This window comes from Cervus elaphus, chromosome 3 (assembly GCF_910594005.1).
Source record: "Cervus elaphus chromosome 3, mCerEla1.1, whole genome shotgun sequence".
Lineage (NCBI taxonomy): Eukaryota > Metazoa > Chordata > Mammalia > Artiodactyla > Cervidae > Cervus > Cervus elaphus.
In genome coordinates, this window is record NC_057817.1 from 30,307,908 (window position 1) to 30,331,665 (window position 23,758).

At 39.9% G+C, this 23,758-nt stretch overlaps 1 protein-coding gene across 1 annotated transcript in view; it reads right to left on the reverse strand.

Moving 5' to 3' along the window:
* The window catches only part of LOC122682212 (tubulin alpha-1C chain), a 53,463-nt gene that overhangs the window by 23,894 nt on the left and 5,811 nt on the right, over positions 1-23,758 (reverse strand). The window contains exon 2 of the mRNA XM_043885085.1: positions 23,547-23,701. The gene's annotated coding sequence lies outside the window, so the exon portion shown is untranslated. The remainder of the gene's footprint in view (positions 1-23,546; positions 23,702-23,758) is intronic.

Genomic DNA, 23,758 nt, shown 5'->3' on the forward strand with positions numbered 1-23,758 from the left:
AATAAAACATAGCTTCTAAGTTTCCTTATACAATTTAGTTACTTTACATAGTGCCCTGAAAACATAAAGATTTTCTAGAAATGCAAAATTGCATTATTCTTTGTTTTACACAGCATATATTTATCTGGCCCCTAGAGTGTACTAAACACTGTACTAAGAATTAAGGAGAAGACAAAGCCTCTGAGGAGATCAGACTGCAATTGGGGAAGAGAAGAGACGTAGGAAGAAAAATGAAATCTAGTGAGGATGCTAGAGAGTAATGAGTGCTGTTTCAGCTAATGTGGCATGAAGGCCTCTCTGACTTGAAGGAAGAGCTGAGCCATGTGACTATCTGGGGGAAGAACATTCCAGGCAGAGGAAATGGCTAGAGAGTGAGAAGGAGGGGGAAAGCAGTAGAAAAGGTTAGAGAGAGAGTGAAGTCCAGATTGTGTAGGTCCTTAGAGGCTACCATAAAGAATTTGGCTTTTTCTCTGCATGAGGTTGGAAGTCATTGGCCCAACGTCATGATACAATTAGACTTTGGTTTTAACAAGGTCACTCAGGCCTCTATGCTTAGAATCGACTCTAGGGAGGTAAGAATGGAAGCAGGTGACCAATTAAGCGGCTACTGTAATAATCTGAGCCGGAACGCAGGGCAGCAGCAGAGGAGATGAGATGTGGCCCGATTCTGGTTAGGAGTTTCTGATGGATTAGATGTGGGTTGTGAGAAAACATTCAAGAATGACGCCCCCTAACCGGGGCTTCCCCGGTGGTCCAACAGTTAAGCATCCTCCTTGTACTACAGGGGACACGGGTTTGATCCCTGACGCGGGAAGATCCCACACGCCACAGGCAACTAAGTCCATGTGCCACAACCACTGAGCCCATGCTCTAGCGCCCTGAAGACACAACTGGGGAGCCTACAGGCCCTAGAGCCCCTGCTCTGCAACAAGGGAAGCCACCGCAATGAGAAGCCCATACACTGCAACTAGAGAGTAGCCCCTGCTCACTGCAACTAGAGAAAGCCCATGCACCAACAAAGACCCAGTGCAGCCAAAAATAAATACATAAAATAAAATTGTAAAACTTCAAGAGTGACCCCAAGAGTTGGGGTCTGAACAACTGGAAAAGTGGAGTTGATACTAAGATGAGGAACAGTTTGGAAGGAGCAGGTCTAAGGGTGGTAAGGAACAGGAAGCTCATGGTTTGCTTTGAACACGGTGAGGATGAGATGCCAATCAGACATCAAGCTGAGAACTTAAGGAGGCAATGAATCAATATGCATAAGAATCCTAGGGTGGAAAGGGACCAGGACTTGCAACACAAATCCTCAAGTTTCTACATTAGGGAATCTAGCCTCAGTAGAACTAGGAGAGCTTGACAACAGTCCAGTGGCAGAAAAGGATACTGAGACTCAAAACCGTCTTGAGGAAAGAAGTCTAGACTAGAGATCCATTTTAAGACATTTCAAGTATTGACACATTTCAAGTAATTTTTTTTTTTTTATTAGTTGGAGGCTAATTACTTCACAACATTTCAGTGGGTTTTGTCATACACTGATATGAATCAGCCATAGATTTACACTTATTCCCCATCCCGATCCCCCCTCCCACCTCCCTCTCCACCCGATTCCTCTGGGTCTTCCCAGTGTACCAGGCCCGAGCACTTGTCTCATGCATCCCACCTGGGCTGGTGATCTGTTTCACCATAGATAGTATACATGCTGTTCTTTTGAAACATCCCACCCTCACCTTCTCCCACAGAGTTCAAAAGTCTGTTCTGTATTTCTGTGTCTCTTTTTCTGTTTTGCATATAGGGTTATCGTTACCATCTTTCTAAATTCCATATATATGTGTTAGTATGCTGTAATGTTCTTTATCTTTCTGGCTTACTTCACTCTGTATAAGGGGCTCCAGTTTCATCCATCTCATTAGGACTGGTTCAAATGAATTCTTTTTGACGGCTGAGTAATATTCCATGGTGTATATGTACCACAGCTTCCTTATCCATTCATCTGCTGATGGGCATCTAGGTTGCTTCCATGTCCTGGCTATTATAAACAGTGCTGCGATGAACATTGGGGTGCACGTGTCTCTTTCAGATCTGGTTTCCTCAGTGTGTATGCCCAGAAGTGGGATTGCTGGGTCATATGGCAGTTCTATTTCCAGTTTTTTAAGGAATCTCCACACTGTTTTCCATAGTGGCTGTACTAGTTTGCATTCCCACCAACAGTGTAAGAGGGTTCCCTTTTCTCCACAGCCTCTCCAGCATTTATTGCTTGTAGACTTTTGGATAGCAGCCATCCTGACTGGTGTGTAATGGTACCTCATTGTGGTTTTGATTTGCATTTCTCTAATAATGAGTGATGTTGAGCATCTTTTCATGTGTTTGTTAGCCATCTGTATGTCTTCTTTGGAGAAATGTCTGTTTAGTTCTCTGGCCCATTTTTTGATTGGGTCATTTATTTTTCTGGAATTGAGCTTCAGGAGTTGCTTGTATATTTTTGAGATTAATCCTTTGTCTGTTTCTTCATTTGCTATTATTTTCTCCCAATCTGAGGGCTGTCTTTTCACCTTACTTATAGTTTCCTTTGTAGTGCAAAAGCTTTTAAGTTTCATTAGATCCCATTTGTTTAGTTTTGCTTTTATTTCCAATATTCTGGGAGGTGGGTCATAGAGGATCTTGCTGTGATTTATGTCGGAGAGTGTTTTGCCTATGTTCTCCTCTAGGAGTTTTATAGTTTCTGGTCTTACATTTAGATCTTTAATCCATTTTGAGTTTATTTTTGTGTATGGTGTTAGAAAGTGTTCTAGTTTCATTCTTTTGCAAGTGGTTGACCAGTTTTCCCAGCACTACTTGTTAAAGAGGTTGTCTTTTTTCCATTGTATATCCTTGCCTCCTTTGTCAAAGATAAGGTGTCCATAGGTTCGTGGATTTATCTCTGGGCTTTCTATTCTGTTCCATTGGTCTATATTTCTGTCTTTGTGCCAGTACCACACTGTCTTGATGACTGTGGCTTTGTAGTAGAGTCTGAAGTCAGGCAGGTTGATTCCTCCAGTTCCATTCTTCTTTTTCAAGATTACTTTGGCTATTCGAGGTTTTTTGTATTTCCATACAAATTGTGAAATTATTTGTTCTAGTTCTGTGAAAAATACCGTTGGTAGCTTGATAGGGATTGCATTGAATCTATAGATTGCTTTGGGTAGTATAGCCATTTTGACAATATTGATTCTTCCAATCCATGAACACGGTATGTTTCTCCATCTGTTTGTGTCCTCTTTGATTTCTTTCATCAGTGTTTTATAGTTTTCTATGTATAGGTCTTTTGTTTCTTTAGGTAGATATATTCCTAAGTATTTTATTCTTTTTGTTGCAATGGTGAATGGTATTGTTTCCTTAATTTCTCTTTCTGTTTTTTCATTGTTAGTATATAGGAATGCAAGGGATTTCTGTGTGTTAATTTTATATCCTGCAACTTTACTATATTCATTGATTAGTTCTAGTAATTTTCTGGTAGAGTCTTTAGGGTTTTCTATGTAGAGGATCATGTCATCTGCAAACAGTGAGAGTTTCACTTCTTCTTTTCCTATCTGGATTCCTTTTACTTTTTTTTCTGCTCTGATTGCTGTGGCCAAAACTTCCAACACTATGTTGAACAGTAGTGGCGAGAGTGGGCACCCTTGTCTTGTTCCTGATTTCAGGGGAAATGCTTTCAATTTTTCACCATTGAGGGTGATGCTTGCTGTGGGTTTGTCATATATAGCTTTTATTATGTTGAGGTATGTTCCTTCTATTCCTGCTTTTTGGAGAGTTTTAATCATAAATGAGTGTTGAATTTTGTCAAAGGCTTTCTCTGCATCTATTGAGATAATCATATGGTTTTTATCTTTCAATTTGTTAATGTGGTGTATTACATTGATTGATTTGCGGATATTGAAGAATCCTTGCATTCCTGGGATAAAGCCCACTTGGTCGTGGTGTATGATTTTTTTAATATGTTGTTGGATTCTGTTTGCTAGAATTTTGTTAAGGATTTTTGCATCTATGTTCATCAGTGATATTGGCCTGTAGTTTTCTTTTTTTGTGGCATCTTTGTCAGGTTTTGGAATTAGGGTGATGGTGGCCTCATAGAATGAGTTTGGAAGTTTACCTTCTTCTGCAATTTTCTGGAAGAGTTTGAGTAAGGTAGGTGTTAGCTCTTCTCTAAATTTTTGGTAGAATTCAGCTGTGAAGCCATCTGGTCCTGGGCTTTTGTTTGCTGGAAGATTTTTGATTACAGTTTCGATTTCCTTGCCTGTGATGGGTCTGTTAAGATCTTCTATTTCTTCCTGGCTCAGTTTTGGAAAGTTATACTTTTCTAAGAATTTGTCCATTTCATCCAAGTTGTCCATTTTATTGGCATAGAGCTGCTGGTAGTAGTCTCTTATGATCCTTTGTATTTCAGTGTTGTCTGTTGTGATCTCTCCATTTTCATTTCTAATTTTGTTAATTTGGTTCTTCTCTCTTTGTTTCTTAATGAGTCTTGCTAATGGTTTGTCAATTTTGTTTATTTTTTCAAAAAACCAGCTTTTAGCTTTGTTGATTTTTGCTATGGTCTCTTTAGTTTCTGTTGCATTTATTTCTGCCTTAATTTTTAAGATTTCTTTCCTTCTGCTAACCCTGGGGTTCTTCATTTCTTCCTTCTCTAATTGCTTTAGGTGTAGAGTTAGGTTATTTATTTGGCTTTTTTCTTGTTTCTTGATGTAAGCCTGTAATGCTATGAACCTTCCCCTTAGCACTGCTTTTACAGTGTCCCATAGGTTTTGGGTTGTTGTGTTTTCATTTTCATTCATTTCTATACATATTTTGATTTCTTTTTTGATTTCTTCTATGATTTGTTGGTTATTCAGAAGCATGTTATTTAGCCTCCAGGTGTTTGAATTTTTAACAATTTTTTTCCTGTAGTTGAGATCTAATCTTACTGCACTGTGGTCAGAAAAGATGACTGGAATGATTTCAATTTTTTTGAATTTTCCAAGACTAGATTTATGGCCCAGGATGTGATCTATTCTGGAGAAGGTTCCGTGTGCACTTGAGAAAAAGGTGAAGTTGATTGTTTTGGGGTGAAATGTCCTATAGATATCAATTAGGTCTAGCTGGTCCATTGTGTCATTTAAAGTTTGTGTTTCCTTGTTAATTTTCTGTTTAGTTGATCTATCCATAGTTGTGAGTGGGGTATTAAAGTCTCCCACTATTATTGTGTTACTATTAATTTCCTCTTTCATACTCGTTAGTGTTTGCCATACATATTGCGGTGCTCCTATGTTGGGTGCATATATATTTATAATTGTTATATCTTCTTCTTGGATTGATCCTTTGATCATTATGTAGTGTCCTTCTTTGTCTCTTTTCACAGCTTTTATTTGAAAGTCTATTTTATCTGATATGAGTATTGCGACTCCTGCTTTCTTTTGGTCTCCATTTGCATGAAATATTTTTTTCCAGCCCTTCACTTTTAGTCTGTATGTGTCTCTTGTTTTGAGGTGGGTCTCTTGTAGACAGCATATATGGGGGTCTTGTTTTTGTATCCATTCAGCCAATCTTTGTCTTTTGGTTGGGGCATTCAACCCATTTACATTTAAGGTAATTATTGATAGGTGTGGTCCCGTTGCCATTTACTTTGTTGTTTTGGGTTCACGTTTATACAACCTTTCTGCATTTCCTGTCTAGAGAAGATCCTTTAGCATTTGTTGAAGAGCTGGTTTGGTGGTGCTGAATTCTCTCAGCTTTTGCTTATCTGTAAAGCTTTTGAGTTCTCCTTCATATCTGAATGAGATCCTTGCTGGATACAGTAATCTAGGTTGTAGGTTATTCTCTTTCATTACTTTCAGGACGTCCTGCCATTCCCTTCTGGCCTGGAGGGTTTCTATTGATAGGTCAGCTGTTATCCTTACGGGAATCCCTTTGTGTGTTATTTGTTGTTTTTCCCTTGCTGCTTTTAATATTTGTTCTTTGTGTTTGATCTTTGTTAGTTTGATTAATATGTGTCTTGGGGTGTTTCGCCTTGGGTTTATCCTGTTTGGGACTCTCTGGGTTTCTTGGACTTGAGTGGCTATTTCCTTCCCCATTTTAGGGAAGTTTTCAGCTATTATCTCCTCGAGTATTTTCTCATGGCCTTTCTTTTTGTCTTCTTCTTCTGGAACTCCTATGATTCGAATGTTGGGGCGTTTCACATTGTCCCAGAGGTCCCTGAGGTTGTCCTCATTTCTTTTTATCCTTTTTTCTTTTTTCCTCTCTGCTTCATTTATTTCCACCATTTTATCTTCTACCTCACTTATCCTATCTTCTGCCTCCGTTATTCTACTCTTGGTTCCCTCCAAAGTGTTTTTGATCTCATTCATTGCATTGTTCATTTTTAATTGACTCTTTTTTATTTCTTCTAGGTCTTTATTAAACAATTCTTGTATCTTTTCAATCTTTGTCTCCAGGCTATTTATCTGTAACTCCATTTTGTTTTCAAGATTTTGGATCATTTTTATTATCATTATTCTAAATTCTTTTTCAGGTAGATTCCCTATCTCCTCCTCTTTTGTTTGACTTGGTGGGCATTTTTCATGTTCCTTTACCTGTTGGGTATTTCTCTGCCTTTTCATCTTGTTTAGATTGCTGTGTCTGGAGTGGACTTTCTGTATTCTGGAGGTCTGTGGTTCCTTTTTATTGTGGAGGATTTACCCAGTGGGTGGGGTTAGACAATTGGCTTGTCAAGGTTTCCCGGTTAGGGAAGCTTGCGTCAGTGTACTGGTGCGTGGAACTTGATTTCTTCTTTTTGGAGAGCAATGGAGTGCCCAGTAATGAGTTTTGAGATGGGTCTATGTGTTGGGTGTGACCTTGGGCAGCCTGTATGTTGACATTCGGGGCTATGTTCCTGTGTTGCTGGAGAATTTGCGTGGTATGTCTTGCTCTAAAACTTATTGGCTCTTGGGTGGTGGTTGGTTTCAGTGTAGGTATGGAGGCTTTTGGACGGTCACTTATTACTTAAAGTTCCATGTAGTCAGGAGTTTTCTGGTGTTCTCAGGTTTTGGGCTTAAGTTTCCTGCCTCTGGATTTCAGTTTTATTCTTCCTGTAGTCTCAGGACTTCTCCAACTATACAGCACTGATAATAAAACTTTTAGGTTAATGGCGAAAAGATTCTCCCCCATTAGGGACACCCAGAGAGGTTCACAGAGTTACATGAACAGGAGAAAAGGGAGGAGGGAGATAGAGATGAGCAGGAGGAGAAAAAGGGGGACTCAAGAGGAGAGAGACAGATCTACGCAGCTGTCTGTTCCCAGAGTGTTCTCCGTATCTCAGACACCTACAAGGATTCACAGAATTGGATTGGGAAGAGAAGGGGAAAGGAGGAAATAGAGGTGTTCTGAGGTAGAAAACAGAGTCAAGATTGGGAGAGAATAATCTTCGGTTTAAAGATAGGGCTTCTCTTTTTTTTTTTTTTTTTTGTAAGGTTATAGTGTAGTGAAAATGAAAATGAAGAGTAGTAGAGGAGTACTAGAGGACTTTAAAAGAAATAAGAGAAAAAGAAAAATAGAAAATAAAAGAGAAAACGGAAAGGAAAAAAAAGAAGAAAAAAGAAAAAAAAGAAAAAAAAAGAAAGAAAGAAAAAAAAAAATTTTTTTCCCCCCTAATTAAAAAAATCGTAAAAATCTATGAAAATGAAAGTTAAGGAGTAATGGGGGAGTAATAGGGAATTTTAAAGGAAAATAAAAGAGAAAAAATAAAAAAGAAAAAATATAAAAAGAAAAAAATAATTTTTTTTTCCTTACTTAGAAAAAAAAAATTAAAAATATATCTAGGAGTTTCTCTGGAGCTGTTGCAGTCAGTGTGGGTTCGGCTCAGTTTCAGATAGCTCCTCGTTCCAGCTTACACTTCTCGATATCTACAGGGCCCTTCCGGTGAAGTCGGTGTTTTCTACAGGGATTTTAATCTGTTGCACCAGTCCCTTCTGAAGCGGTTCCCTTTGTTTATTTGGCTTCTGTTTGCCGGTCTCTTCAGAGCCTCATTTCCGCCCTGACCACAAGTAATTTTTTTAAGTGTATATTGCTGTTTCTTTTCTTTCTTTCTTTAATATTTATTTATTTTGGCTGCACTAGGTCTTAGTGGCAGCATGCAGGATTTTTAGTTGTGGCACATGGGATCTAGTTCCCTGACCAGGGATTGAACCCAGGCTCCCTGCATTGGGAACTTAAGTGTGTTAGCCGCTAGACCACCAGGGAAGTGCCAAGGCCCCATGTATTGAGACCACATATTGTGCTCCTGTACAAATTGGAACTGGAGACTGTAAGCCCATTACACTTTAGCCATCCAAGGAACTTAATCTGAGAGAGCTAGTTTCCTCTATGCTTGAGTTAGAGCACAACCAGTCTGCCTCATTCCCTTATGTCCCAATTTGGCATATGCAAACCTAAGATTCTGGACAGTGTCAATGAAAAATTAGTCAATCAATCTAAGAAAGGAATGGAAAATTTTATTTGAGCCAAATTTGAGGGTCATAACCCAGAAAGCACAACTCGGAAAGCTCTGACAACTCTTCTGTCCATCAGAAGTCAAGGCACCACATGTAAGTTTTTTGAGACAGAGGGCTGTACACTAAATGAAGTATTACTGACAGTTTACATGATCGAGATCTAGGTGTCATTGTGGTAGGTCATGTGACCCTTTACAAGCTCAAGAAAGAGTGTTATCTTTTAAGGAGTTGTCTTGTTGATGCTAGGAGGTTTCTCTTTATGGTTGAGCAGGTATTCCTGCTGATGCGGGAGGTTTAGTCAATCATGATGTAGAGACACAATGTACAGTGGGAGGGGAGGACAACAGGCAGCAAGAATTTTTTTATGTTTAGATTTTTCTTGTCTTGACATAAAATATGACTGTTATTTCACAACAGTTTATAATTAATCCCAATAGGAGCATCAAACTCTTAGAGGCATTTACAATGTAGAATTTGTAGAAATTAGTGTCTAATTGGATTGGAGAGTGAGGAATAGGAAAAGGCTCTGAATTTCCTGTCTCTGGAGCCTAGGTGGGCAATAGTAATGGAAATACCAGAGGCATGGGGGTCGGGGTTACTTCTGTTTATTTATTTATTTTTATAAGAGGCTGAAGCTAGATTGCTTTTGGCCTTCCAGTAGAGCGTTTTGGACACCATCAGAACAAACAAGTAGATTTAGTAAGTAAGGGGGTCTGTATCTGGAGCTCAAGAATGATTTAAAGTACCATTGTTTCTATGTGATCAATTTTGTAACCTGCTATATTATATAAATCAACCCATAGAAGTAGCTCATTGTGCTTTCCACGTTTACAGAGAGACACAGGAAGTTAAGCTAATCTATCACCTTCCTCGAAGACTTGAAATTCTCTCAGTCTTCACCCCTCACCACTGTATGACTCTTATCCATCTTTTACTCCTCCTTTCCCAAGGAAAGAGGTGCTCCCCATTGCTTCTGTATACTTCAAGCTCCTAATCTTCATTTACCTGCTCACTCCCAGCAGATAACCTAGATTCCTAATGTAGTGATAGGATTAAAGGATTCAATCTGAGCTCCAATAGCTTTCATCCCATCCTCCACAACTGTTTGTCTTTCTTGTTCCATGTATTATCCTCCCACTTGTCTCACTAAGGTCCCCTCCAATTTTATTAATACTAATCCCACCCACTTGGATCCTAGTTTATATTTCTGCTGACAGCCTCTGGGAACTTGCTTTATTAATTAACCCCTTTGCTTGACCCTTAATTCTCTATGTTAACACAAATTACTCCCAAACCAAATAGTTTGAGTTACTATCCTATATCTCTTCCCTTTTATTCAAATTTGTGGGTTTTTCCATCTGCCCATTTACTTCTTAGCTTTAATAAGTATCCCCACCCCACTGACCCCAGTGGGGTCAATTTTTCCATTTTAAGCATCCCACCATCCAATCACCATCTCCACCTTTCCAGGAAGAAAAAACCAATCCCAACAATTCTTCCCTTTAAGGAGACTGAGACGCCAATCTTGCCACCATTTCACTGTCCTTTACCCTCGTATGTCCTCACACCTCTCCTTGCACAGTCCATCACTATATTCTTACACTCTTGCTTATATCTGCAACTCCCTAGTTCCATTTTCTTTGTCATGTTCACTTAGCAAAACTTCAAAGCTAATTAAATCTCTACCTACCCCATGCCTACAGGCATGGCTGTGGCAGGCTGACAGATCCACTTAAAATTCATGATCACTAACCTCCAGGGGGCCTTCCACTGCTTAGCAGTAATACTGTATTTCCCTAAGTCCCTTCACTTTCCCATTCTCCTAAACATTTTTTTAAACGTCTTCTTCTGGATCCTCAAACCCTCCAAAGTTCTTCCCATTCTCACTCTCAGTTCATAACTTTGCAACTTTATTCACTGGGAAAATAGAAGCAATCAGAAGAGGCTGTCCACAAGCTCCCAATGTTATGCTTTCCTTGCTAAAACATAATTTTCAAAAAGTTAAAATCATGGGACTTCCTAGTAGTCCAATGGCTAAGACTCCAAGCTCCTGGTGCATGGGCTTGGATTCAGTCCCTGGCTGGGAAACCAGATTCTGCATGCTGCAACTAAGACCTGACCCAGCCAAATAAATAAATAAATAGATTTTTAAAGGTTAAAATCACAACATATAAATATAGAATTAAACATGAGCTCAAGATTTACTGACTAAGGAACCAGTAAAATGATAAAGTTGGTGCAAAGAGCATTTAAGGAACAGGAGTTGTTATATTTTATCAGGAAAGGTACCTTAAAAATATTAGAATAAGACTGCTAAGTAGAAACAAAACTGACTAATGCCCTTCAAGAGAAAACAAAAAAATATCATAACCTGTGAGGCTATCTTTTCCATAGGGCCAATACCATTTGTATTTCTCTCAGATGAACACTATGTGCATCACTGTAAGTTTTCTATAAGAAACAGGACTGTTAAATATCCTAATCAGGACTTCCCTGGTAGTCCAGAGGATAAGAATCCTCCTGCCAATGCAGGGGACACGAGTTTGATTCCTGATACAGGAAGACCCTACAAGCTGCAGGGCAACCAAGCCCATGCACCACAACTACTGAAGCCAACCCGCTTAGAGCCTGTGCTCCGAAACAAATGAAGTCATCCCAGTGAGAAGTCTTTACACAACAAAGAGGAGCCCCCACCTGCCACAACTAGAGAAAGCCCGTGCACTGCAACGAAGGCCTAGCTCAGCCAAAAATAAATAAATATACCTTTAAAAAAAAAATCTAAAAAAAAAAAAATCCTAATCAGTAATAAGTAGAAAGTCAAGCAAAGGTGGCTGCCCTTAGAAAATGAGACAATCCCCAGAGGGCCTGCTGGACAGAGCCCAGCTCTTCACTAAAAAGATACCCAGTAATCCTGTTAGCACAATTCCAAAATTTGGGATAATTCTTCTTAACCCTTTACCTATTTGTGATTGTCCCACACACTCCTGCCTGTCGTCTAGCTTCTGACAATAAACTGTCCACGCTCTTATTAAAGGTCAATATTTCCACTTGTGTACGAAAGGCAAAGATATACCCAACTGAATTCAGAGTTCCAGAGAATAGCAAGGAGAGATAAGAAGGCCTTCTTACATGAACAATGAAAAAATGTAGAGGAAAGCAATACAATGGGAAAGACTAGAGATCTCTTCAAGAAAACTGGAGAGATCAAGGGAACATTTCAGGCAAGAATAGGCACGATAAAGGAAGAAATGGTAAGGACCTAAAAGCAGCAGAACAGACTAAGAAGTGGTGGCAAGAATTCACAGAAGAACTAAACAGTAAGGTCTTAATGACCCAGATAATCACGATGGTGTGATCACTCACCTAGACCTGGAGTGTGAAGTCAAGTAGGCCTTGGGAAGCACTACAAATAAAGCAAGCAATTTCAAATCCTAAATGATGATGCTGTTCAAGTGCTGCACTCAATATGCCAGCAAATTTGGAAAACTCAGCAGTGGCCACAGGACTGGAAAAGGTCAGTTTTCATTCCAATCCCAAAGAAAGGCAATGCCAAAGAATGTTCAAACTACCACACAATTGCACTCATCTCACACACTAGCAAAGTAATGCTCAAAATTCTCCAAGCCAGGCTTCAACAGTATGTGAACTGAGAACTTCCAGATGTTCAAGCTGGATTTAGAAAAGGCAGAGGAACCAGAGGTCAAATTGCCAACATCCGTTGGATCATCGAAAAGGCAAGAGAGTTCCAGAAAAACATCTACTTCTGCTTTATTGACTATGCCAAAGCCTTTGACTGCGTGGATCATAACAAACTGTGTTAGATTCTTCAAGAGATTAGAATACCAGACCACCTTACCTGCCTCTTGAGAAATCTGTAGGCAGGTCAAGAAGCAACAGTTAGAACTGGACAAGGAACAACAGACTGATTCCAAATTGGGAAAGAAGTATGTCAAGGCTGTATATTGTTACCCTGTTTATTTAACTTACATGCAGAGTACATCATGTGAAATGCCAGGCTGGATAAAGCACAAGCTGGAATCAAGATTTCTGGGAGAAATATCAATAGCCTGAGATATACAGATGACACCACCCTTATGGCAGAAAGTGAAAAGGAACTGAAGAGCCTGAAGAGCTCTTGATAAAAGTGAAAGAGGAGAGTGAAAAAGCTAGCTTAAAACTCAACATTCCAAAAACTAAGATCACGGCATCCAGCCCAATCACTTCATGGCAAATAGATGGGGAAACAATGGAAACAGTGACAGATTTTATTCTCTGTCTGTGATAAAATCACTGCAGATGGTGACTGCAGCCATGAAATTAAAGATGCTTGCTCCAAAAAAAAAAAAAAAAAAGACACTTGCTCCTTGGAAGAAAAGCTATGACCAACCTAGACAGCATATTAAAAAGCAGAGACATAATTTTGCCAACAAAGGTCTGTCCAGTCAAAGACATGGTTTCTCCAGTAGTCATTTATGGATGTGAGAGTTGGACTATAAAGCAAGCTGAGTGCTGAAGAATTGATGCTTTTGAACTGTGCTGTTGGAGAAGACTTTTGAGAGTCTGCTGGACTGAAGGAGATCAAGCCAGTCAATCCGAAAGCAGATCAGTCCTGAATATTCACTGGAAAGACTGATGCTGAAGCTGAAACTCCAATACTTTGGCTACCTGATGCAAAGAACTGACTCACTGGAAAAGACCTGATGCTGGGAGATAGGAGGCAGGAAGTGAAGGGGACGACAGAGGCTGAGATGGTTGGATGGCATCACCAACTCGATGGATATGAGTTTGAGCAAGCTCTGGGAGCTGGTGATGGACAGGGAAGCCTGGCGTGCTGCAGTCCATGGGGTTGCAAAGAGTCAGACACGAGTAACTGAACTGAACTGAACTGAACTGTACACCGATAGATACTTAAAAGTTTAATCGCTCAGTCATTTCCGACTCTTTGCGACCCCATGGACTGTAGCCTACCAGCCCCCTCCATCCACGCGATTTTCCAGGCAAGAATACCGGAGCTGGTTGCTCCCACATCGTAGGCCGACGCTTTACTGCCTGAGCCACCAGGGAAGTCCGATAGATACATAAGTCACCAAGTTAGAATGCTTTCCAGAATTGCAGACCCATATATCCAACTGCCTGTGGAATTCTCTGCTTAGATATCTAATAGATTCTTAAACCTAAATTCTTAATCTTTCTGCCTAAACATGCTCCTCCCTTTCCCATCTCAATTAATTGCAATGTCATTCTTCCTGTCACCTGGGCCCAAAACTTTGGAGTCATCACTGACTCTCACTATCACTCCCATCAGGATGTCAGCAAATCCCATTAGCTCTACCTTGAAACACATCTACTGCATTTTCACTTTTCATTACCTCCACTATAGCCACCCTGAACCAGTGCCACTTTTGTGTTAAATAAATATTTTTAATGTGCCATTTAAGTCTTATGTAGGTTTACCATATATTTTTAAATTATTTTCTTAATAGTTACTCTACAGATTATAAAATACATCTTAACTCACTACTATCTATTGCAGATTAATACTAACTTAATTTCAGGAAAATACAGAAACTTTGGTCCAATATAACTCTACCCACACCTTCCGTTGTGCTTTAATATATATTAATATCTCAAATATATCTTCATATTAACATTTAATATTATTTATCATATAGTTAGATCTATGCTACCCAATATATTATTAGGTATTATATTATTTCACATGTTATGAGTCATCAGTATAGTGTTATAATTATTGCTTCATACAATTTCATATTTTTAAAAGACATTTTGTGAAGAAACAAGAAATATATATTTATATTGTCTTTCTTTCATTCAAGTATAATTGATTTACAGTGTTGCATTAGTTTCAGGTAGACAGCAAACTGATTCAGAAATATACATATATATTCTTTTTCAGATTCTTTTCCCTTATAGGATATTATAAAATATTGAGTACAGAGCTATAGCACTATATAATCCTTTATATTAAACCATTTCCAGTGCTCTTCATTTCTTCTTTTTAAAAATTTTTACTTATTCATTTCTTCCTTTGGATTTGAGTTATTAATACCATCTGATATCCTTTCCTATCAGCCTAAAGAACTCCTTTTAGCACTTCTTGAGGGCAGGTTCCTCAAAATTGCTTATCTGGGTATGTCTTAATTTCTCTTTCATTTTTGAAGGAAGCTTTGTGGGATATAAAATTCCTGGTTGAAAAAAAATTCTTGGTAGATAGTTTTGTCTTTCACACTTTGAATATTCCATTCTACTGCCTTCCAGCCTTCATTGTTTCAGATGAGAAATTAGTAATGACACTGATGTTCCATTGTACATGATGGTGGTTTTCCTTCGATGCCTTAAAGATTTTTTGTTGTTTAACAGTTTGCATACTGTGTTTAGGTGTGGATCTCTGTAGTCATCCTAGTTGGGTTGGTTGAGCTACATGCCTGTGTAGATTAATGTTTTCAATCAAATTTGCCACGTTTTCAGACATTATTTTTTCAAATTTTTTTTCTAACCTTTTCTTTCCTCTTCCATTACACGTATGTTGGTCTGTTGTTCCACAAGTGTCCAAGGCTCCGTTCACTTTTGTTCCATTCTCATGCTTCCTGTTCTTCAGTAGATAATTTCTGTTGCTCTCTCTTCAAATTTCACTGCTTCTTTTTCTCTGCTATCTTGAATCTGCTTTTCAGCCCTCCTAGTGAATTTTTCAAGTATTGCTTATTTCTACTCCTGGAAAATTTTCAAGTATTGCTTATTTCTACATTTTTAGTCATTTAAAAAATTTTAAATAATGTGTTTTCTTATTGAGTACCTTCATTTATTAATATTACTGTCCTACTTTCTTTTGATTCTTTAAACACAATTTCTTTTAGTTCTTTGAACATAACTGCTTTGATATCTTTGCCTGCTAAATCCAACTTCTGGGGACATTCAGAGAGAGTTTATACTGATTTTTGCTTTTCCTCAGAATGGGTCATACTTTCCTACCTCTTTGCATATTTTATTTGAAAGCTAGATTTTTAATACTGTACTGTAACAACTCTGGATTCCAATTTTTTCTCCCTCCAGGCTATCTTCTGTGTTTGTGTGTTTAGTAACTTGCTTTAGTTAAATCAATTAAATCTGTCCCCTTTGAAAGGTACGGCTATTGATATCCCTACTCAGTTTATTTTCTCTTGTTTTTACTTTTCAAGTCTGGCTTCCTAGGGGTCATCCCTGTGTCTAAGTAGCCCAATGGTTAGCTAGTGTTCGGACAGAAATTGGCTTCTGTCCTCTGGTAATGGGTGTGGGCAGGGTGGGCAGGGGAGCACATTTAAAGTTCAGGCTGTTTTCAATCCTATTTGAGTTTTTACTTTTACTTTCCTTTGGGCCCTTTCATAGCTCCTCCATGTACAAATCCTTGAGGTCAGCCAGGAGTATGTGGCTATCTTAGGCCCTCTGTTCTCAGCTGCAAATGTACACACCTCAGGCAGGAATACTCTCCCCCCAACCACAACTACAATCTTGGGTTAGCAGAACCATTGGTCCTCTCCTGCTCCATATTAAGTGAGCCCTCTGACTCTGGCAGCAAAGCTGCCAGTCCTCACAGTATCCCCACCTCTGGCAAAATCTCCATGGTGACTAGGCTGGCGGCAGGGCTGGAAAATGGGAGCATCCTCAAGCAAGCGTGTCACAGATTCCCACTGTTATTTCACTACATTTCAGCAATTGTTCAAACACAAACACTTCTCAGATTATTCTATGCCTTTGGTTGATTTTCAAGGTGCTAAAATGGTTGTCCTCATCAATTTTTTCCAGCTTTGTAGTTGCTTTTTGGGAGAGTTGATTTCCCCACCTCCTCACTCTACCACACCTAGAAGTCCCACCCTCCTCAATAAATATTTGAATAATGAGTGACCAAAGCCTATGTTATCTGTCTTCTACTCTACCACACTACTGAGACTCTCCCATCAAAAATTACCAATTGCCTCCCAGGCAGTCAAACAGGCTTTGAGTAAAACAGACATCAGCTGAATTCTAAGTCTGCCACCTAGCAATTGTGTACTGGCAAGTATATTTATCTTGCCCAAGTCTTGTTTTTTTCTTCTGTTAAATGGCTAAAACAACACCTGTGGATATATAATAATGCACTTCAGGTACAGAGTTCTCAGGTAGGAAGGATAGGACTAGACAGGGATGGGATGGAACGAGTCTACCTGGAAAACTAACCCAAGTTTCCATATTATTATTTTGCCTGTTTCTTAAAAGATCTCTCATCAGGGGTCACTGCAAGTTTTGTGAATGTTTCTGTCACTGGATTTACGGTTAAAAGAAGCACGTAGCTGAAGGATGAACTTTCTGAGTTTTCACACTGTCCCAGATTTCTCTTTGCAGAACTTTAAACCTTAGGCCCTGGTTGGTTCACTGTGTTAAATCCATTATGAGAACGTTATTTAAAGCTGTACTATAATTGCAACCTCCACTAATTATTCAATAGTGTAGCAGCAAAGTATTATTTGTAAAAATTTGATTCTTTTCATATTTATATCCACTATATCTGGCATTCTAATCAGTAAAATGATGCAATAAAATCAATATTTAAAAAAAAAAAAACCTATGGTGTTACTGTGAGTAGGGAGGGGTCGAAGTAAGCATCTGGACTAACGTTCCAGGATTCTTTTCCAACAGTGTTTTTGTTTTTCAGGAAGCCTAAGCTTCCATTCAGATGGAGCCTGGGATGCTTCTGGACCTCTTTTATCACCTTCACACTCAAAAGAGACATAACTAGTGAGAATGCAAGGATAATACCATGAAAATCCTTTGAGAATGCATCTATTATACACAACTGTTAAGGTATCATTATGCCTTATTATGATGTTCTTTGGGAACTTTTTAAAATGCCTCTCTCTCTGGGAACTTCTGATCACAGTAGAATTTCTAAATATGAAGAAGATACTGAAGTTACTCCCCTAACTTCCTTTTTCCCTGGACATATTAACCATTATGTTGATATCTTCTGAAAGACCAATACAATAGATAACCTTCTTAATCACAAACTCTCAGCTTTTAGGTATTTCTTCTAAGAACTGAAGAGCATGATCCCCAAATCAATCAGAAATAAAACATAAATTTGGTGGTTCAAGATGGAGAAAAGCGAAAGACTAAATAGAATGCTTGGAATTTGAAATGAAAATAGTGTGGCAAGGCTTCCCTAGTGGCTCAGTTGGCAAAGAATCTGCCTGCAATGGAGGAGACCAGGGTTTGATCCCTGGGTCGGGAAGATCCCCTGAAGAAGGAAACAGCAACCCACTCCAGTATTCTTGCCTGGAGAAGTCCATGAAGAGAGGAGCGTGGCAGGTTACAGTTCATGGGATCACAACAGTCGGACCTGACTGTGCAACTAACTTTCACTTTATTTCACTTTCTGAGAACGGAAGAGCAAGGTCCCCCCAATCAGAAATAAAACATCAATTTGGTGGTTAAAAACGGAGAAAAACCCAGTGGTTATTTCTAAGTCTGTGACACATGATTGGCTGATCTTGCTTTAGAACACTCTGTGACAGACACAGTAACTAAATGTGAAAAACCAATAAGCTGGTGGCTCATGAACGCACACAAGAAAAAGCAGAGGTTTGTTTTATCTGCCTTCTCAACATTTCTTTCCCTCTGTAAAACAATGTCTGGTTGGACGTCCTTGAGAAGCGTTCTCCTGATTAAAATGGTAGTGTAGGGCCAACACACAAGCTACCAGTCCAATGTGTACAGTAGACTTTGGGGAAATCAATTTTTTTTCATGTATTCATTCTGAATAGTTGAAATGTATATTGGTACAGTCTTTTAGACCTATTCAAGAGATGCTTATGATATTGTTATTATGTACCCACCATAGATTTGTTTCTTTTTTTAGTGTTGCCCTTGCTGTGTAATAAGCGCTGTATCTAGTTGACCTAGCAAAAGGCTGAAACTACGCTAGTGTGGACTTCGGGACAGACTTAGCTTTTGCACATAACCTTGTACAATCTCGCGACAGAGGCCAGCCACATAAGATATATATCTGGACTCTCTTGTATTATAGAATTTTTCTTGTTCTGAATATCCTTGACATGACAGCTGACAAAAACAAAAACTGGCATTTCAGATGTTTTCTGAAATCTTCTAAGCTAAAAATCACATGCAAGAATTGACTTTGCAGCTACTAATTTTGACACCTTTTAGATCTGTATGGAAGTGTGTTGTGTTGAAGCAGCAGACCAATGAGTGCTGCTTTTTGGATATTTAGTTTTATCTTTAGTTAAACACCACCCTGGTGTATTCATTTATACCATCTAATATATGACACACTGTTGTAGTATGTATAATTTTGTGATCTTTATTTCCCTTTGTATTCATTTTAAGCATCTAAATAAATTGCTGTATTGTGCTTAATGTAAAAAAAATAAAAAAATAAAAAAAATAAAAACGGAGAAAAAGAAACGACGAAACAGAATGCTTGGAATTTGAAACGAAAATAGCAAGGCGAGACTATCACTGTCTTAGGGCTTTACTGAAAATTCAGCTCTTTCTGTAGGAAATACATGTTTAAAAACAATAAAAAAACAACTGCTCTCTCAACATTCTTTTATTTTTTAAAAATTATGTATTTATTATTTTTGGCCATGCTGTGTCTTTGTTGCTGTGAGGGCTTTCCCCTAGCTGGGGAGAGCAGGGGCTACTCTAGTTGCAGTGCTCAGGTTTCCTACTGTGGAGGCTTCTCTAGTTGCAGAGCATGGGCTCTGGGGCGCGTAGGCTCAGTAGTTGTGACACATAGGCTTAGCTGCTCCGAGGCATGTGGAATCTTCCCAAGTCAGGGATCGAATCTGAGTCTCCTGCATTAGCAGGTAAGCTCTTTACCACTGAGCCACCAGAGAAGCCCCTCCGCATTCTTTTACACTGATTCCTTTTTGTCCCCCCATGCTTAGCCAAGCACTCACTGCTGTTACTTGCTTTTGCACCTGTCAGCCAGGCTGCCAGCTCTGAAGGAGGGAGTACCTCCACGTGTCTCCCTGCAGGCCGGGCACTGCTCCTCATTCTCAGATGCAGGCAATGATGGGGCTCATTTTCACTCCCTCACTTGGAAACCTTCAGTGACTCTTCACTGTCCCTAAAAGTAGTCCACAGGCTTTTTAATTGCATGTGCCTATCAGCAGACTAATGTTTGCACATCCTCTGATTCACACACACCTAATTTATTTATACACTATTATGCTTCTATTTTATACAAATCATAAACATCTACCAATATAGAGAGTTTAAGAGGATGACATTTAACAAGTATAATTAGAATTTGTAATATTTCCTTTCTGTACCTTTTTTATACTCCACTCTGGAGACCACTGTTCTGTAGGATAAAATCCAGGTTTTTTTTAAAACCATAATCTTCAGGGACTTCTCCGGTGGTCCAGTGGTTAAGAGCCTACGCTCCCAATGCAGGAGGCCCAACTTCCATCTATTCCTGGTAAGGGAATTAAGAGCACACCCACATGCTGCAGGATCGGGCATGCTTCAAGGAAGATCCCACGTGCTGCAACTAAGACCCAGCATAGCCAAATAAATAATTAAAACAACAACAACAATGAAAACAGAAACACAGCCTTCAAGCTGGGATATAGGCACCCTTAGGGTACACAGCATAGATAGAATAAGAGGCTCCATTTCCAGATTCTGAGCTACCAAACGTGTCCTCTCCTGGAAGTGATGTCGGGGCACGGCTGACATGGAGCTGCCTTCTCTTTTTCCAGCCTCCTCTTTCCAACTGTTCTGACCCTTCACAAGGGAAAGGCACTCCTCAGCCACCCTGAACTCTGATTTGTTACCAAAGGAAGGAATGATTTGAGGATGTACTATGCCCGAGGCAGAGTCTCCTGAGATCCCAGTAAGAAATGCCAAAAAGGGCAGCGCCTTATTTCATCCCCTGAACAGATTCCCAGCAACCCTCTGTGCCCTAGACAGTGACTGTCTTAGAATAAGAAGTCACAAGTGAGGTGCTGGAAGACCTTAAAGTGATATAGTGTTCTTAATTTAAAAACAGAGCTAGGGGCTTCCCAGGTGGCTCAGTGGTAAAGAATCTATTCACCAATGCAGGAGACACTGGTTCGATCCCTGATCCGGGCAGATCCCATATGCCAAACGGCAACTAAGCCCGTGACCACAACTCCTGAGCCTGTGCTCCAGAGCCCAGGAGCCCAACTACTGAGCCCACGTGCTGCAAATATTGAAGCCCACACACCCTAGAGCCTGTGCTCAGCAACAAGAGAAACCACTGCAATGAGAAGCCAGCGCTCCGCAACTAGAGAGTAGCCTCTGCTCGCCACAACTAGAGAAAGCCCTCACGGCAGCAAAGACCCAGCACAGCCAAAAATAAACAATTACCAAAAAAAATTATTTTACATGGAGGCTAACTTTTCCTAATAGAAAATAAGCCTACTTAACTGCCTAGTTTGATCATGTAGACCGGTTTTGCCAACATAGTGGTATTTTTCATAAGGGAAATGGGCTCGTTCTGTGACTCTACCTTGTTAATGAAAATACACGTACAGTACTTATCTGACAGACAATACACCAGAAATGTCATCATTCGCACCTATTTCAACTTCTGATGACCACTGCCTTAAACAAACCGTCACAATATTCATAGCCACCTCAGACTCCTTCCCACCTAATCTCCTCTTAGCCATTGCCTTTAATTGAAAAATGGAGCTAGGGGCTTCAGGCTTTGGCCAAACCACACTCAGGCTGCAGGCCATTCTTCCACGTCTACACCTCTGTGTGTTCACGTTAGTCCCTCCATCAGAAACACCCTTTCTTGTCATCACTGTATGCTGAATTCCTATCTAATTATCTGCTTGATCTGAAGCACTAATTAGGCCCTGAGGATGCAAAATAAACATAATAATCGCCTTAACCCTGTCTTGACAGGATTGAAGAGTCTGTTATGGGAAACAGATAAGCAATGACAGTATGCTGTGACGGAGCTATGACGGGGAACCACAAGCTGAAGGGCACTCAGCAGGGGCACCCTCCCTTCACCTGGGGAAGTCAAGGAAATCTTGGAGGAAGTAGCCAGAAGGACGAGACCCACTGATGAGCAGGAGTTGGCCTGACATTTTGCAGGGAGGGAGGAGAAGACGACTGTGGTGCTGAGAGAACAGCAGTGAGCTGAACTGACATTGTTAAGGCAAGTCCTCTGTGAAGTCAGGATTCTCACCACGAGAGACACACTTACCCTTAACCCTTAGGTCCAGATAGAAACTTCTACTAAACTCAATCTGTTTCATGTTTTTGAAAGAAGGATCACATTTCTCTCAAAAGCTCAATTTAGAACAGGCTGAAAGTCAAGGGAGAGGTCATCTCTAGAAAAAAATTTCCCTTGTGTGTGTGTGTGTGTGTGTGTTTTCTTCCAAACACAAAATATTTGAATCCCAAGCTCAACTGCTGGGAGAATGGGTAGACTTTTTATATTGGGTTCACCAGAAATAGTACCCAATGAATACTCTTGAGACATCTGTGAGGAAGGCCAGGGTAGTTTGTATATGTGGCTCTGTTCTGAGGGTGCAGGCACCCTCTAAACAAACAAGTTAATGAAAGAAGAAACACCATAGAAGCGAAAAATTCAGTTTCTAGGGATTGCTTTGTGCCATGCAAAAGGGAGAGACCATGAGACCATGTCTGGGTCTCCGTGTTCCACTTCTGCTCCCCTCCTGCACTGTTCCAAGCCAGAGACCATAAAAGTACCTTCACCAAGAGACGCTCAATTCCACGGCATGTCACCACTCACTCTACTGATATAAGTCGTTTATTTCTATGAAAGACTCTCCTCAACAAATACCGTAGTAGAAGCGAGGTCTAACAGATGCGGCATCAGCCATTAAATAATTCCTCTACTGGTGACAATTTGACACCCAATAACTCTTTGCTCATTCAAAATAGAAAATATACTGACTCTTCTCTGATACAGTCCTTTCTTACATCATCACAGTGGATTGTCATTTTATTTCTCATCCTGATTTCCTAGTTTATTTTCTCCCAGCATCCATTTGGAGGGTTAACATTTTCTCTGTGACACTATTCACTATGGCAGTAGAATCAGGTAGGTCTCATACATGAGGGCTTAGATATACAAGCACCAAAGGATGTCTCTATAAAACACTGACTGTATACAAAAGTGACATGACATGGACCGCAAGAACTACATCACCAGTTAGGTTCCAACAGGTTTATATTGTTGGTAAAGCTACTTCATCTTTTCCAGGAAACCCATTATGAGCTCATCCCAGAAAACAAAAACTCATTTTTGTTAGAATGTTATTATCAAGCTCTGGAGGGTGAGGACTATGTTTGATAACATTTTCCTATTACAAATGTTTCCTATCCGTGACACCGTATTTTTCCAGATGGGTGGGCCAATTGTATTTCTGCTCTATATCTTGTTTTCTTCCAGTTCCCCAGGAGTTTTCTGATTGTGACCTTTAACAAAGTTCCCAGCAATGGTAAATTGAGGTTTGTTTTGGAGTATGTATATAAATGTGTTTGCAAATAGGTTTAGATCCTGGTGTGGAAAGAGCCTGCAGTCTCCTAAATAGAAAAATCATCAAGTAAATCAGAACTGACTTAAGAGTTTGGAAAATGGTAGTGGGTCTTAGTGACCTTGTATCAAACCATGGCCAAGGCCACATTCTAACACATCCCCACTCCCAGATTAATTTAATTTCTGTCACCCTCTTCATCTTTTAAAATTCCTTCCATTCAGCAAAATCAGTTCCATTCAACAGAACAAATACATTGACTTCTGCACCTTATAACTCCTTATGTGCACTGATGGAAAATACGGTTTTAATTTTCAGCGTTGCACCTGAGAACATGCCAGGGCTGGGGGCTGGGTAATGAAATGAATTAAGCTGCCTCTTCTTCTGAAGCCCCAGGTTTTCCTAACACCCATAGACCATATGCCAGTTCATTTAGGGCGGAGGACTCCTCAAAACTGACGCCATTTTCTTGCAGGGTCAATTTGGTCTCTTTTTAGACAAGCGGACTGCATTTGAATGTTACCTTGGTGTCAGAGCCTTCTCTGGGAAAAGGGCCGGACGTTCACCTGCAACCTGTCTCCTCCTTCCCCGGCAAGCTCCTTGCAGCGTCGCGGCGCTTCCAGCAGATGGCGCCGCAGCTGAATTTTCGCGACCCGCTCTCTAAACCGGCAGAAGCGTCTGGAATAAACAGGAAGGGGAATTTGTTTTTTAAAGCATTCTGAGTTTCAACATATA